This window comes from Mobula hypostoma, chromosome 11 (assembly GCF_963921235.1).
Source record: "Mobula hypostoma chromosome 11, sMobHyp1.1, whole genome shotgun sequence".
In the NCBI taxonomy this organism is placed as follows: Eukaryota; Metazoa; Chordata; class Chondrichthyes; order Myliobatiformes; family Myliobatidae; genus Mobula; species Mobula hypostoma.
Window position 1 is genome coordinate 29,499,280 of NC_086107.1, and position 18,101 is coordinate 29,517,380.

The 18,101-nt window shown below is 43.3% G+C and overlaps 1 long non-coding RNA gene across 2 annotated transcripts in view; it reads right to left on the reverse strand.

The window, feature by feature from the left end:
• Positions 1-2,780: 2,780 nt before the first annotated feature.
• LOC134354254 (uncharacterized) overlaps positions 2,781-18,101 on the reverse strand; it is a 72,861-nt gene continuing 57,540 nt past the window's right edge. For both annotated transcript variants that reach the window (XR_010019749.1, XR_010019750.1), the window contains 2 exons: positions 8,891-8,954; positions 2,781-3,571 (listed from right to left, as the gene is read on the reverse strand). This is a non-coding gene — a long non-coding RNA (uncharacterized LOC134354254). The remainder of the gene's footprint in view (positions 3,572-8,890; positions 8,955-18,101) is intronic.

Sequence of the window (18,101 nt, forward strand, 5' to 3'; positions counted from 1 at the left end):
TGCTTCCGCAGGAAATCAGTGTGTTGTGGGAGACAGAAAATGCAAACCAGCAAGCTGGCTGCTGGCTGTATGCCCAGAGACCCGAGTTTTTAGGCACAAAGCTTGGAAAGAGTGACGCAACAGACTTATAAAATCGTAAATCAGCAAGTTGCTTGTTAAGATTCCCCTCTCGCTGTGAAACGGGGACACCTCTTTTTCCCTTATTAGGGAGAACGAGGTATGTTGAACTACCAGGTGAACTAGTAGTCTTTGGGGAACTGCAAGTCTGTGTCCTTATTGATCCTTTGCTGCATTCTTGAGTAATCGGCGGGGGGGGGGTGCTGATGCCTTTTTTGCTGGTGGTTTTGCTGCTGTTTACACGTGTGAGGGGGAAGCTGGGGAAGCTTTGTGGTTCTAACATTTAACTCTCATTCATTCTTTGGGGCACTTCTCTGTTTTCGTGGATGGTTGCGAAGAAAAAGAGTTTCAAGATGTATATCTTATTCATTTCTCTGTTATTAAATATACCTTTGAAACCTTTGAACAAGACTCCCCCACTATATATACTGTATATGAAGATTAAGTTCCCTATTTATGACTTGTTGTTTATGAGTTCCCTTTTAGTATCATTGAATTGTTTCATCTAGACTGAAAAATTTCACTTCCTAATGATATAGCTACTGTTACCTGGATAAAGAAGAGAGTTCGGACACGATGCATGGGACATAACTCAACAATCGCCTCTGAACAGTGTTTTCTGGTCGCATTTTGCACGCTCTCACTCAGCTGTCAACTCTATGATCTTTTAGGTGATCAAGCAAATGATAGAGTGCTGATAAGGCCTGGGAATTAAATTTGCATTGGTTTCACTCCACACTTGGATAAGCACTTTGAGGAAATCTAATTCACTGTCTCTTCTAGTAGATGATTAAGTATTCATTGTCTGCTATAAACAGAACTCCCCATCTTTATACACTAAATATGAGGTGGAGCTTTAAAATCAGAATCATAATTATTATCGCAGTCTTATTGACATGAAATTTTTTATTTAGTGGCAGCAATACAGTGCAAAGGACATAAAATCACTAAAAATTACTAAATAAATGAATAGTGCAGAAAATGGGATAATGAGGGAGTCTTCATGGGTTCATGGAGCGTTCAGAAATTTGCTCCTAAACCATTGAGTGTAGGACTTCAGGCTCCTGTCCCTCTTCCCTGTCAGTAGTAAAGAGAAGAGGGCATGTTCTGGATAGTGAGGGACTTTAATGATAGATATCACCTTTTTGAGGCACTGCTCTTGAAGATGACCTTGATAGCATGAAAAACTGTGCTGTGATGGAGCTGCTTGAATCTACAAACTGTTGCAGTCTCTTGCGATACTTTACGTTGGAGCTTCCATACCAAGCTGTGATGCAACCAGTCAGAATGCTCACCACATTGCAGCTACAGAAATTTGAAAGTGCCTTGAGTGACATGCCAAATCTCCTTAAACTCCTAATGAAGTAGGACTGTCTTCTTCATGATTGCATCAATGTATCAGGCTCGGGACAGATTCTTAGAGATGTTGACACCCATGAACTGAAAGCAGCTCACTCTTTCCACTGCTGAAACCTCAACGAGAACTGGTGTGCGTTCTTCTAACTGTCCCTTGCCAAAGTTGGCAATCAGTTCCTTGATCTTGTTGATGTAGAGGGCAAGGGTGTTATTACAACAGTTATCTATCTCACTCCTGTATGTCTCCTTTTGTCGTCTGAGACTTTACCCAAAACCATGGTAGAAGATTGAAAATTTCCCCTGCTCTACTCAGTTTACATCTATGACGGTGTCGCTAGGTACAGCTCCAACACTGCATACAAGTTTGCTGATGTGGGCTGTAACAGAGGTGGTCATCAATCAGCATACCACACAGGAGGGAGATTGAAAATTTGGCTGAGTGGTGTAATAACAACAACCTCTCACTCAATGTCAATAAGACCAAGGAACTGATTGTAGGCTTCAGGAGAGAGAAACCAGGGGTCCATGAGCCAGTACTGATTGTAGAATCAGAGGGTCAGTAGCTTTAAATTCCTGGGTGTCACTATCTCAGAGGACCTGTTCTAGACCCATCACATAAATATAATTGCAAAGAAAGCTCGACAGCGCTTCGACTCCTCAGCAGTTTGCAGAAATTTGGCATGTCTTCAAGAACCTTGGCAAACTTCTTCAGATGTGTGGTGCATTGATTGCATTACGACCTGGTATGGGAACACCAATACCTTTGAGTGAAAAATCCTATAAAAGATAGTGGATTCAGCCTGGTACCTCACAGGTAAAACCTTCCCAACCATTGAGCACATCTACATGTAAAGTTTCCGAAGAAAAGCAGTATCAACCATCAAAGATCCTCACCACCCAGGCCATGCTCTTTTCTCGCTGCTGCCATCAGGTAGAAGATCTGACTGCCTCAGTTACTACACCTAAACCATCAGGCTCTTGAACACACTCATTCTAATTCTGGTATTCCCACTACTGATGATCTCACTTTAAAGATTTTTTATCTTGTTATTTCATGATTTTGTTATTCGTTTTTATTTATTTATACTTGCTTTTGCACATTGATCCTGTTTACAGTTACTGTTCTATAGATTTGCTAAGTATGCCCACAGGAAAAAGAATCTCAAGATTTTATGTGGTGACATGCAAGTACTCTGATAGCTACTTTTACTTTGAACTTTGAGCTTTGAACATGATGTCATCTTCATGTTTATGAATGACGTTTGAGTTATGCTTAGCCACTATATCGTGAGTGTCGAGAGCATAAAGCAGTCAGCTAAGTATGCATCCTAAAGATGTACCTGGTTGATTTTCAGTGAGGAGATGCTATTACTGACCTGTACAGAATTTGTCAATGTTTTAGATGAGGTAATGAATCCTTGCAAACTTCTAAGAAAGAAGAGGCGCTGCTGTGCTTTCTTTGTAATGGCACTTACTGTACATGCTGAACACAAGACAGATCCTCTGAAACGACAATGCCGAGGAATTATGCAGTTGCTGACCCTCTCCACATCGGATCCCCCAGTGAAGAGTGGCTCATGGACATCCTGTTTCCTCCTTCTGTAGTCAATAATCAGCTCCTTGATCTCATTGCTATTGAGTGAGAGGTTGTTCTTGTGGCACCACTCAGTCAGATTTTCAACCTCCCTCCTCTTTGCTGATTTGTCACCACCTTTGATTCGGCCTGTGACAGCGGTGTCACCAGCAAACTTAAATAAGGCTTTGGAGCTGTGCTTAGCCTCACAGACATGAATATAAAGCGAGTAGAGCAGGGGGCTGAGCACATTGCCTTGTGGTGCACCTGTGCTGAGAACGATTTTGGAGAGGTTGCTGCCAATCTGAACTGAGTAGGGTCCGCAAGTGAGGAAATCGATGATCCAGTTGTATAAGGAAGCATTGAAGCCTAGGTCTTGGAGGTTATTAATTAGTTTTGAGGAGAAGATAGTATTGAATGCTAAGCTGTTGTCAATGCAGAGCATCCTGCTGTATGTATGCACATTTACTGTCAAGATGTTTCAGGATTGTGTGAAGAGCCAATGAAATGTCATCTGCTTTTGACCTGTTGTGACAGAAGATAAATTGGAGTGGAAAATTAGATTTGTTTTGAAGCAGATACAACTAACAACTAACATAGTATTAGTATTCCTGGAGCTATTAACAGCCATCTCAGAATTCAAGGTAACATAACTGCCTGCAGTGATTCAATCACAGCCTGGCTTTTCAAAGCAGCATTTGTCAGTCTGTGAACAATAACATTAGCAGAGACAATTATCACTTGACAACCCTCAATGTACTTTTGATGGATAACTAAATAGAAGCTTACAGACCTTTCAAATGAAGTACATGATGCTTTAAACCCAAAGTAGTTTGGGAGTCTGCATCGTCGAGCACCTTTGCTCCGTCCACCACAAAAGGTGAGGTTTTCCAGTGGTCACGTAATGCAATTCAGCTTTCCACTCCCATTCTGACACATCAGTCCTTGGCACACTCAGTTTGGAAGAGCAACAACTCATATTCCGTCTGGGTAGTCTCCAACCTGATGATGGCATGAACATCAATTTCTCTAACTTCCTGTCATTTCTACCTCCTCCCCTTTCTCTCTTTATCCATGCCCCTTTATGATTCCCCACTTGACCTTTTTCTTTTCCTCACCTTCCCATTTCCTTCTACTGCTGCCCCTCCTCCTTCCCTTTCTCTTATGGTTCTCTTCTATCAGATTCCTTCTTCTGCAGCCCTTTATTTCTTCCAACCTCTCACCTCCCTGCTTTTACTTCATCCTGCTCCTCCACCCATCCACCTTCCCCCTCACCTGGTTTCACTATCAACTGCCAGATTATATGCCTTCCCATCCCTCCACCTTCTTATTCTAGCTACGTCCCCCCTCCTTTCAAATCCTGATGAAATATTGACTGTTTATTCTTCTCCCTAGATATGGCCTGACCTGCCGAGTTCCTCCAGCACTTTTTGTGTATTCCTCAAGATTTCCAGCACCTGCTTGTGTTTTAAACCAAAGCTTGACATAACCAAAGCACAACTTTTTTTATTGATGACTATTCACTGCTCGCATATCATCTTGGGCCGGGTGTATTTTTTTCTATTTATTAACTCTCAGTCATCCTGTTAGGCTTTTAGAACTGCTTGGAATAAATATGGATTTCAATTAGGAGTTTAAAAAAATCTCAGATCTCTCACTGCTTATAAATCTATGTTCTTGCTTCTTTATAAAGATTTTCATTCGGTTTTCTAATGACAGGGTGCACAGTGAAGTTAAAGTGACTTCAAGCATTAGTGGGATTAAAGGAGGTGGGATTAATTGGGAGCATAAACGTAATAGCACTTGCAATTGAAGAATCACTCTATTATAAGTTTCTTTATTCAAATTTATGATGATAGCTTCCTGTGCAAATTTGTCATGCAATACAGTAGCACAATTCATTAACAGAAGTGCCCATTTGAAGGCTTACATTTTTAGTTTCCTCTCTAAATGTGGGCATAAGATTCCACATTGGTAATTGCATGCAGTTAAGGTTATTTCAGCTACTCAATCTTTCCTTACATGCACTTGATTTGTGCAATGGTGATGAGTATCTTTCTGATCAATACCAACAATATCACAGAGTGAAATACAGTTTTCTGTCAGACTAGGTTATTATGGATTTTTTTTTCATTCTTGAATTTAAACCCCACAAATACCTGTTTAGAACATTTTTACAGACTTTATTGTATTTCTGGAACGGTGGTTACACAATGGAACATGTACGTACTCAGAGACAACTAGTTTGTTAGTGTTTTCCACAGCTGCTGCACCACCTGTTGTCCCCTTTTCTATTGGTACTAATTAAAATACAGAAACAAATGTGACTTCATGCAATTTGGAGCAGAATTCAAACATGCCTTTGACATGGAGATACATAAGTCTGTTCATTTGTTTGGCTCGTCCCTCCACCTACTTATTAATCTGCGGCATTGATCTGAAGCCAGGATGTATTTGCCAAAATAGGACATAACGCCTTGGAAAACAAAGTAAGGTCACTGCCAGTGTAGGGATCGAACAACTTAAATCACAGATCACATTGCCTTAGTATTAGGAAGGGCTTATTAAAATATAAAATAACATCAACATGGAATCTTTAGAAGCAGTGTTTGTAATAATCAAGTGGATTAGTTATGGTATTTTTAACTTTCCTTTTGCAGCTAATAAGAACAATTCAATTGACTGTAGTCATTAACAATTCTATGTTTCAATGAGCCAACGTCTCCAGGGAAAGAATATAAGCAAGCTGTGTATATTTCTGATATTCTGCATCTCATGAATAATCCATCAATCTCAGTTTATCTCATTGGAATTATGATGCATCCAGTGTAAAATCTGGCTGCAACATTAATTGGCCCAAGAGTAACTTACTTCTTCTTTCCAGACTGTGTCCTGTAATTGCTTTATAACTATCAAAACCTTCTTTTATTCTCTCATGAGCAAATAACAATTCCCCTTGAAAAGGTGGTGTTGACATGTTTTGTAGGTCACTATAGTGGCTCATTTGAAAACAGTTGTTCTGTTGGGTTGGAAGGATGTACAGTGAAGTTCTACCAGAGATATAAGAACAGAAATCTGGGCTGACATTCTAGGTACGATCGATTTTTGGTTCAGATTTTCTTAATAAATGCAGCCAGTGCCAATTGGAACGACCAGCATTTGCCTAATTAAATGCCAACAAGTTCATAACTTACCCCCATGGAGCCCAGAGACTGCTCTTGATGAGATACCCATAAATTATGTTGGAAAAACCAGCTCTTAGGTACTGGCCTAGTTAGATTTATAGCTGTATTGGTGCCTTCATTGCTATTAGCAGGAATGGTAAGGATGCGGAGAAGAAAGGAAAAGGAGAAAGAAAATACCTTTAGTTTACAAAAATTGTTTGTCCTGCTTAACATTTTATGTTGGCAAGATGGAGATATGTCTCTACCAAAGGAAGTGTAAGGCACATCTCCCCTCCGCTAGTCTGCAGGTCACCCTTGGGCAAGGTGTAGCACCTGCTTAGCCCCCCAGTCAGGGTTACATGAAGCCATGGAGCAGGTGGTGGATGGTCATATGAGCAGCTGGTGCATATCACAAGTTCTGGTTATGTGACCACTGATGCCTGGCAAACAATCTCTGCAGAGTATTGATAATCGCTGGGGTCACCCATCTTGTAAAGATGCTACTAAGAAAAATCAAAGGCAACCCACTTCTACAGAAAAATTGGCCATGGTCAAAGACCATAATCACCCATGACATATGACACGCCATATAATGACGATGATGAATATCTTGTAAACCATAATTTGTAGATTTATTTAAATAAATTGCTTTTTAAAATATATATTATTAAATTGAAGAAGAATGGTAGACATATCAATGTGCTGAAGTGAAAATATATCTCCAAATTAATTCATTGTCATATTTCTGTTGTAAGAACTTACTGGATACAAAGTAGCTCCTACATTAAAAGAGTGACTATACCACAAATGCACTTCATTGTCTGTAAGGAGTTTTGAGGTATCCTGAGAGGAACAAGCATTTCTCTTTTTGAATCCACTCGATGATGGTACGGCCACAGTGTTTTTAGTAAAGGATTTGGAGATTTACATTAAGCAATGATGAAGGGAGAATAAATAAGAGAGATGCGTGACTCATTGAGGAGTTTGTAGATGGTGACATTTTAGTAGCCAGCTTCCCTTTGTTCTTCTAGGTAGTAGAGTTTGCAGCTTTGAGTAGTGTTGACAAAGAATATTTAGTAAGTTTTTTTGATGCATTTTGATACATCAATTCCCCAGGGACTTGACTTACCTCCATTCCCAAAGACATCATTTTGATCTTGGGAGCAGTTTCTTGCTACCTAGTTCTCTGCTTCTGTACACACTCTGAAGTCATGATCTCCAGCAGGGAACTCCCTGGGAACCTATGAATTCAAAGTCAATCAGGCCTTCCTGTTCTGGGTGAGCAAGGGCATTTCACCATTGAGGCATTATTGACTGAAATCAGCATAAAGAAGGGCCAGAGTTGCCTCTACTTCCTGAGGAGGCTGAGGTCCTTTGGAGTATGCAGGCCTCTCCTTCACACTTTCTACCAGTCTGCTGTTAAAATTCAGACGTGGGAACTGGAATTATATTTTCAGCCACTGCTGCTCCTTGCTATCAGGCTACCTTGTTAGGAAAACCCCAGTCATCGACTAGATACCAGTCAAAGTAAGAAATGTCTCTGTGAGGTAACGTCAATATGATCTTTAGACTAAGTGATGTTTATATGAATCTGATACTGAGAATTCAAGGGATTTGTGTAACAAAGTTTCAGTAATTGTTATTTGCTATATCATGCTTACGCAGAACAGGATAGAATGATATTACAACACAAGAAAAAATAATTTTTTTCTCCCAGCCATTCGTTTCCACCTGATGCTAAAATAGGTGATAACCTGCATGCCTTCTCTAAACACTATTGTGCATTCTATCTGCCTATAGCTTTTACCATATTATTAGCAATGGCAGGGCCCTTGTAAAAAGTAACAGATTGATCAGGGTTAAATTTGAAATAGATTAGACTGAACTGAGTTACAGTCCAAGATTTGAAATGAGTATACAGTACTGGGCAAAAGTCGTAGGCACCCAATATTTTTATATGGTTTCAGATATGGTAGCTCTGAATTTCAGCATTGTTGGGGCTGCTTGGAATTACCTGGAGAGGCAGAAGCAAGCCTGACAACCAAAGTCTGCAGAAGAACTGTGGCAAGTTCTCCAAGATGCTTGGAACAACCTCCTAGTTTCTCATAAAACTGCACTGTAGTGTAACTAAGATAATCACAGTTTGAAAGGCCAAAATATTGGTCTTTATTGGTCACACCAAATATTGCTTTGATTTTGTTTTTTACTGTTTGCTGCTGTTTGTAGTAAAAATGTTTCTTTTCATTATTTTTGAAAGTATCTTCATTTTGCAGAATTTTTTACACGTTTTGAATTTTGCAGTGCTGTATTAATTTATATTGACTATCTTTATCCATTTTGCCATTAGTTAACAAGTTTATAATTCAAAACTCCATTCTAATCAGGAAATATGACTGCCCTGGTCAAATGGTGGAACTTGATCCTTGCCTCATCCAATTAGATGCTGATTTGATGTGAGAATTCCATATATTTACAACTATAGGACAATTTCTCTAAATAATGTTGAATCATTTTCATTTAAAGTTCAATTCAGCTGATACTTTAATTGAACTTGCTACATTAGCAATCAAGGATCATTGTTCTTATTCAAAATTAATGTTACTTTTACTGCTACAGAGGCTACCTTGACTGCTCAGTATCCTAAATCAATTAAATAAAAAAAATACTCAACGCAACTTACCATGTCTTCAGGCCACAACACTTGGGCAAATGGTTTTCTGTAACATCTCAGTGCCTCTTGACAGCTGGAATTAGCAAGGAATTGAATTTTAGAGTCTTCAGTAGAAGGAAAACTGTTTATTTAGGCTGGTTATAGACAGGTTCTTCACCCCATCATGTCAAGGCTGACCGGCAAGCCCACCTATACTAAATCCACTTGCCTAAATTTATTCCATACACCTTAAGATCCATCCGTTCAATTACCTGTTTAAATGGCTGTTAAAAATTGTTACTATCCTATGCCCAGGTCATGCATGCAGCCTGTTACATTTGCTCCGTAATTTCTTACTTTTAAACTTTTTAACTTAGTTATTTGTTGTATTTTTTTTCACACGGTAACGCGTTGAAGCTGCACCCTCTCTAACATGCTGGTGGAGAGAGTTTTACTTGTTTTTTTAACACTGGAATGAGTTATATTCGGACACGTCTCGTTAGCGTGGCAGCAGGATGGCCACATTGTTTATTCCAGGGAACAATTGGTTCAGTGAACATTCAGCGGACATCCCGGCTGAAATATGGAGGAAAGCGCTCAGAGGATGCAGAGGGGATCAAAAAGGCGAGGGAAGAGGACCGGGTTGAGACAACAGAGGCTTATGGAAAAGAGAAGTTATAAGCCATGTCTCCCCTCTCTCATCATGGGAAATGTGAGATCGCTGGGGAATAAAATCGACGAACTGACGGCACTTGTCAGGAGTCAGAGAACATTTCGGGAGAGCAGTGTCATGTGCTTTACTGAGACATGGCTGCACGAGGACATACCCGATCAAAGCGTTTCCATAGGGGGCTTCCAGACCATTCGAGCTGACCAGAATTGCACTGATAGCGGTAAGCATAAAGAAGGGGGGCTGGCGGTTCTGGTAAATAACAGATAGTGCAGTCCTGGGCATATTACGATCAAGGAACGTGTCTGTAGCCTGGATATTGAACTTTTTGCTGTTGAACTCCGGCCATATTATTTGCCAAGGGAAATCTCGCATGCAATTGTGGTTGTTGCGTACATCCCTCCCTCTGCCAACCCGACGTCAGCGTGTAACATCATTTACACCATCATAGCCAGACTACACACCCAGCACCCGAGTGCCCTCATTACCATCTGGGGTGACTTCAACCAGGTTACCCTGGCTAGAACACTGCCCAACTTCACGCAGCATGTGAGCTGTACAACCAGAGGGGAGAGGACTCTGGATCTGATGTACACTAACGTTAAGGATGCATACAGCTCCTCTCCCCTCCCCCCACTGGGAAGGTCAGATCACAGCCTGGTGCATCTAAAACCCTGCTACGTGCCTCTGGTGAAGAGTAAACCTGCAACCTCGAGGACAGTGAGGAAATGGTCGGAGGAGGCTTATGAGGCGCTCCAGGGTTGTTTTGAGGTGACAGACTGGCAGGCACTCTGTGAGCCACATGGAGAGGATATTGATGGGCTCACAGAGTGCATCACTGATTACATCAACTTCTGTGTGGACTGCAATGTTCTGACAAGGACTGTCTTTTGTTATTCAAATAACAAGCCATGGGTGACAAAGGACATTAAGGACATCCTGAACGCTAAAAAGAGGGCGTTTAGAGATGGAAATAGGGAGGAGCTGAGGGCAATACAGAGGGACCTGAAAGTCAAGATCAGGGAAGCTAAAGACAGGTATAGGAGGAAGCTTGAGTGGAACCTCTAGGAGAACAACGTGAGAGAGGTCTGGAGGGGGATGAGGACCATCACTGGGTTCCGGCAAACTAGCAACAGAGGAGCTGAGGGCAGTGCGGACAGGGCCAACAAACTTAACCTGTTCTTTAACAGATTTGACATTGTGACCCCTGCCCAACCCCGAAATGAGCCATCTGTTGTCGGCCCCCAATCAACATATTCCACTCTCCCCTCCTACCCCTCCTCACAGTCGCCCACCCTGCTCTCATGACTATACCCCTCCCCCACACGAAACCACCATGGTGGGCCTCATGGCTGAACAGGTGAGAAGACAGCTGAAACATCTCAACCCAAGCAAGGCTGCAGGACCGGATGGTGTCAGTACCAGGGTGCTCAAAGCCTGTGCCCCTCAGCTATGTGGAGTACTTCGCCATGTATCCAACCTGAGCCTGAGGCTCCGGAGGGTTCCTGTACTGTGGAAGACGTCCTGCCTCGTCCCTGTACCGAAGACGCCGCGTCCCAGCGGTCTCAATGACTACAGACCAGTGGCATTGAACTCTCACATCATGAAGACCCTGGAGAGACTTGTTCTGGAGCTGCTCCAGCCTATGGTCAGGCCACACTTAGATCCTCTCCAGTTTGCCTACCAGCCCGGACTAATTGAGGATTAGTCAATTAGTTTACCTGCTGAACCGTGTCTACACCCACCTGGACAAGCCAGCAAGCACTGTGAGGGTCATGTTTTTTGACTTCTCCAGTGTGTTCAACACCATCCGCCCTGCTCTGCTGGGGGAGAAGCTGACAGCGATGCAGGTGGATGCTTCCCTGGTGTCATGGATTCTTGATTACCTGACTGGCAGACCACAGTACATGTGCTTGCAACACTGTGTGTCTGACAGAGTGATCAGCAGCACTGGGGCTCCACAGGGGACTGTCTTGTCTCCCTTTTTATTCACCATTTACACCTCGGACTTCAACTACTGCACAGAGTCTTGTCATCTTCAGAAGTTTTCGGATGACTCTGCCATAATTGAATGCATCAGCAAGGGAGATGAGGTTGAGTACAGGGCTACGGTAGGAAACTTTGTCACATGATGTGAGCAGAATTATCTGCAGCTTAATGTGAAAAAGACTAAGGAGCTGGTGGTAGACCTGAGGAGAGCTAAGGTACAGGTGACCCCTGTTTCCATCCAGGGGGTCAGTGTGGACATGGAGGAGGATTACAAATACCTGGGGATGCGAATTGACAATAAACTGGACTGGTCAAAGAACACTGAGGCTGTCTATAAGAAGGGTCAGAGCCATCTCTATTTCCTGAGGAGACTGGGGTCCTTTAACATCTGCCGGATGATGCTGAGGATGTTCTATGAGTCTGTGGTGGCCAGTGCTATCATGTTTGCTGTTGTATGCTGGGGCAGCAGGCTGAGTGTAGCAGACACCAACAGAATCAACAAACTTATTCGTAAGGCCAGTGATGTTGTGGGGATGGAACTGGACTCTCTCATGGTGGTGTCTGAAAAGAGGATGCTGTCCAAGTTGCATGCCATCTTGGTCAATGTCTCCCATCCACTACATAATGTACTGGTTGGGCACAGGAGTACATTCAGCCAGAGACTCATTCCTCCAAGATGCAGCACAGAGCATCATAGGAAGTCATTCCTGCCTGTGGCCATCAAACTTTACAACTCCTCCCTTGGAGGGTCAGACACCCTGTGCCAATAGGCTGGTCCTGGACTTATTTCATAATTTACTGGCATAATTTATATATTACTATTTAACTATTTATGGTTCTATTACTATTTATTATTTATGGTGCAACTGTAAGGAAAACCAATTTCCCCCTGGGATCAATAAAGTATGACTATGACTATGACTATGATTTCACCATGTCCTCTGACAGAGCATTCCAGATACCACCGACTCCTTATGTGAAATTTTTTCCTTCAGATCTCCTATAAACCTCCTCCCTCTCATTTTGAACCTATGCCCTACATGGGTTTAAGAGACAGGCTCTCTACCATATCTATGCCTCACGGAATTTTATATACCCCATTATGTCACCTTTCAGCCTCTTTTGCTCTAGGGAAAATAAACCTAGTCTACCCAATCTCTTGTGATAACTGAAGCCCTCCAATCTAGGTGATACCCTTATGAATCTTTTATGAATCTTTTCCATACCCTTTTAAGCTTAATCACATCTTTTCTACAGTATGGTGATAAGAAACACACACAGTATTATGACATGACATCCCAACACTTGCATTTGGTGTTACGGCCAATGAGGGCAAGCATGATTTACAATTTCCTTATTGCCCTGCATTCTCCCCAAGTTCCCAGGTTCAGGGAGCTATGTACTTGTTCTAAAGGTATCTCTGTTTAATAAAACTGTGCTGAGTCCTACAGTTCACCATTAGGAATTCAAGAATTATGGATTTATGTAAATATAGCAGATGCTAATTCAAAAAACAATCCTTTATTTCTTAATGTAAGAACTCAGAGCCGGTGCCGGTTGGAATTTTTCAGCAGGCAATAATCATCATTGAATTCATGCATTGTTGAGGCTGTCTGAGGTTTAAAGAGAGGTTGGGGCATTTTAGAACCATGGTGGCCTGCAATCAAGGCCATCTTTTAGGCACTCAACAGGGGGCCAATAAAATGAAGCAAGGTGTAAGCCAAGTGGCCATTGTTGGAGTGGGCCAGTGTTAGAGTGGTCAGGCTTTGGCTCAACAGGCTTCAGCGAGACAGGTGCTGGCTAGAAATTAAGCTTGCAAAGTTAGAGGTATATCAAATGTAGATGGGATGATTATTAAGGCAATGAACTCCTCCTGCCGTACGATGTGGGATTTTAGGGTACTTAACAGACACCCTGTTGGCTACATCTGCAGGAAATGCACCCAACTTCAGCTCCTGAATGACAAGTCAAGGAACTGGAGCTGGAGCTGAATGTACACAGGACCATCTGGGAGCATGAAAACCTCATGGATGAGATCTTTACTTTGATGGTCATACCCAGAGGGCAGGCAGTGATAACTAGGAGAAGTAAGAGGAGTAACCAGTCAGTGTAGAGTTTCTCTGTGGATATTACCTTCAGTATACCATTTGGATACTGCTGCGGGGAGGGGGGGGTGGGGAGCAGGGGAGATGACCTGTCAGGGCACAGCAGCAGCTGCCAAAGCAGGCATACTGTGGCCAGCTTTGAGTCTCTGCAGAGAAGAGTAAAGTCAGGCAGAGTGACAGTGATAGGACTCTCGATAGTTACAGGGATGGACAGTAGTTTCTGTGTCCTTAAAAGAGAAGCCAGGATGGTATGTTGCGTCCCAGGTGCTGGTGTCCACAATACCTCAGAGTAGCAACAGAAGATTCTCAAGAGGAAAGGTTAGCAGCCAGAGGTCATGGTGTACATTGGCACCAATGACATAGGTAGAAAAGGGGAAGAGGTCTGTGCAGTGAGTATAGGGAATTAGGGAAGAGGTTGAAGAGCAAGACCTCCAAGGTAGTAATCTTCGAATTACTCCTAGTACCACATGCTAGTCTGGGCGGGAATAGGGTGATAGTACAGATGCATGAGAGACTGAGGGAGTGGTGCAGGAGGCAGGATTTCAGATTTCTGGATCATTTTGATCTCTTCTGGGGAAGGTATTACCTGTGCAAAAAATACAGGTTACACCTGAACCTGAGGGGGGTACCAATATATCTTTGGGCAGGTTTGCTAGAGCTATTAGAAAAGGTTTAAAAATAATTTGGCAGGGGAATAGAAAAGGAGGTGATAGCATTGAAGATGGTACAATTGGCATACAAGATGATGCATTGCGTAGTGAGACTGGGAGGAAGGGCAGACAGAAGATAGGGCAAAATTGCAGTCAGTGGGATACGTTGAAGTGTTACCTGTGTAACCTGTAAGGTTTCACTGCTAATGTAATGGCTTCCCTGTAATGTTCCACTGCTGAGAAAATTATAGGTCAGTTAGCCTGACATAAATGCTTGGGAAGATGTTGGAATCCATTATTAAAGATGAGGTTTCAGGGTACTTGGAAGTGCATAATAAAGTTGCCAAAGTTAGGATGGTTTCCTTAAGGGGAAATCTGATGGAATTCTTTGAGGAAATAACATGGAGGATAGACAAAGGAGAGTCAGAGTATATTGTTTGCTTGGATTTTCAGAAGGCCTTTGACAAGATGCTGCACTTGAGGCTGCTAAACAAGATAAGAATCCACGGCAGGATATGAAAGACACTAGCATAGTTAAAGAATTGGCTGACTGACAGGAGGCAACTTGTGGGAAAACAGGGTCAGTTATGGTTACATACATCAAAGTTGCTGGTGAATGCAGCAGGCCAAGCTGGTGATGTGGTGTTCCGCAGGGGTTGGTATTGGGCCTGCTTCTTTTCATGTTATATGTGAATGACTTATGTGACGGATTTAATGACTTTGTAGCCAAGTTTGTGGACGATATGAAGATAGGTGGAGGGGCAGGTAGTACTAAGGAAGCAGGAAGTCTGCAGAAGGATATAGATAGATTTAAAGAATGGGCAAAGAAGTGGCAGATGGAATTTGGTTACACACTTTGGTAGAAGGAATAGATTATGTTCTAAATGGGGAGAAAATTCAAAAACAGAAGCGGAAAGGGACTTGAGAATCCTTGTGCAGGACTTCCTAAAGGTTAACTTGCAGGATGAGTTGGTGGTAAGGAAGGCAAATACAATTTTAGCATTCATTTCAAGGGATTAGAATGTAATAGCAAGGAATCAGATTCAGGTTTTGTTATCACCAGCATATGTTGTGAAGTTTGTTAACTTAGGATATGATGCTAAGGCTTTATAAAGTATTGGTTAGACTGCACTTGGTATATTGTAAGCAGTTTTGGGCCCTTATCTAAGAAACTATGTGTTGGCATTGGAGATGGTCCAGAGGATGTTCACGAGAATTATTCCAGGAATGAAAGGGTTAACGTATGAGATACAATTGATTTCTCTGGGCCTCCACTCACTAGTGTTTAGAAGAATGAAACCTTTTGAATCTTAAAGGTCCTAGATAGAATGGATGTGGAGAGGATGGTTCCTATCTTGAGTGAGTCTAGAACCAGAGGGTGCAGCCTGAGCATAGAGGGATCTCCATTTAGAACAGAGATGAGAAGGATTTTCTTTAGGCAGAGAGTTGTGAATCTGTGGAATTCATCATCACCGATGGCTGTGGAGGCCAAGTAACCGAGTCTATTTAAAGCAGAGGTTGATAGATTCTGGATTAGTAAGGTTACAGGGGAGAAGACAGGAGAATGGGGTTGAGAAGGATAATAAATCAGCCATGATGGAATAGTGGAGCAGATTCGATGGGCCGTCTGGGCTAGTTATGCTCCTATGTTTTATGGTAAAAGACAAGCAGTAATCAGTTTAAAGATAAAAGGACAGCTTAGCATTCTACAGTACTGTCTACAGATCCTAGTCTGCTGGCCCATAGCAGGGGACTGCCTGCTTGAGATCTGAATCAGAGTCAGAAACAATTTCATCAAGTGAAGTGATTATCCACTAAGCACATCTTTCCCTCCCCCACTCTCTCTGCTTTCCGCAGGGATCGCTCCCTACACGACTCCCTTGTCCATTCGTTCCCCCCCCCCCCACCATCCCTCCCCACTGATCTCCCTCCTGGCACTTATCCTTGTAATCAGAACAAGTGCTACACATGCCCTTACACTTCCTCCCTTACCACCATTCAGGGCCCCAGACAGTCCTTCCAGGTGAGGCAACACTTCACCTGTGAGTCGGCTGGGGTGATATACTGCATGGTGCTCCTGATGTGGCCTTCTATATATTGGCGAGACCCGACGCAGACTGGGAGATCGTTTTGCTGAACACCTACGCTCTGTCTGCCAGAGAAAGCAGGATCTCCCAGTGGCCACACATTTTAATTCCACATCCCATTCCCATTCTGACATGTCTATCCACGGCCTCCTCTACTGTAAAGATGAAGCCACACTCAGGTTGGAGGAACAACACCTTATATTCTGTCTGGGTAGCCTCCAACCTGATGGCATGAACGTTGACTTCTCTAACTTCCGCTAATGCCCCACCTCCCCCTCGTACCCCATCCCTTATTTATATACACACATTCTTTCTCTCACTCTCCTTTTTCTCCCTCTGTCCCTTTGACTATACCCCTTGCCCATCCTCTGGGCTTTTCCTCCCCCTCCCACTTTTCCTTCTCCCTGGGCCTCCTGTCCCATGATCCTCTCATACCCCTTTTGCCAAACAACTGTCCAGCTCTTGGCTCCATCCCTCACCCTCCTGTCTTCTCCTATCATTTTGGATCTCCCCCTCCCCCTCCCCCTCCCACTTTTAAATCTCTTACTAACTCTTCCTTCAGTTAGTCCTGACGAAGGGTCTCAGCCTGAAATGTTCACTGTACCTCTTCCTAGAGATGCTGCCTGGCCTGCTGCGTTCACCTGCAACTTTGATGTGTATTGCTTGAATTCCCAGCATCTGCAGAATTCCTCGTGTTTGAAGTGATTATGAGATGTTTTCATCTTCATCAGCCAAATGTAAGACAGTGGTTATGTTACTTTGCACCATCGTGACCAAGTTCAAGAAAGCTTGCAGACCAGACTGATATTTCACTAAGCACATCAAATATGGACACAGGCATATTTGATCAATCAATAATTGGGATACTTGTATACACAGAAGAGTATGCCCTCACAGCATTACTTCTTGGTGTCTGTGATTTCTGTCCCAGAAGTTTTTGACCATCCTTGTGAATTACTTGGTCCCAGCAAAGGTGTTTGTGTCACAGTGACTGGGGCATTGGGAGCAAGGGTGGACCCAAATGCAAGACGCATCTTCTGAGGTTACTTAGATTTAGTTTATTGTTCGATACCAGGAGAGCAAGGCAGGAGCAGGAAATAGCGAACTGGACAAGGACTCAGGATGACGACTAGGCTGGGACCAAGGGTCTGGGCTTGGAATCGGCTCCCAGAACTAGAGGAGACATGAAGAGGCTAGGGTATGGACTCCAAGCCAGAGACTGGGCAAGGACCCAGTACCTGGGTCTTGCCTCAGGTTCGGACCCCAGAACCAGGCAAGGACATGACATGGGCTGGGGAGAGGAGGTTCATGGGAACACAGAGCCTTGGTCTCGGGGATAGCAGGTACATGGAACCATGGACACATACACAGAACACAGAGTCAGGACCCCTCCTTGGGTATAGGACATAGGGCCGGAACTCACACACAGAACGAAGAGCCGGGACCCCTCCTTGGGTACAGGACATAGGGCCAGGACTCATGACCCTCCACGGGGCAACAGCAAGATGGCCTGACGTACCCCACGGAGGCGAGGACAAGACAAGACAAGACGTGACTCCCCGTGGGGCAACGGCAAGACGGCCTGACTTACCCCACGGAGGCGAGGGCAGGACAAGACATGACTCCCCGTGGGGCAACGGCAAGACGGCCAGACTTACCCCATGGAGGCGAGGACAAGACAAGACAAGACCAACATGAATGAACACCAGACAGTACCTATCTAGCTCTGGCGATGGAACT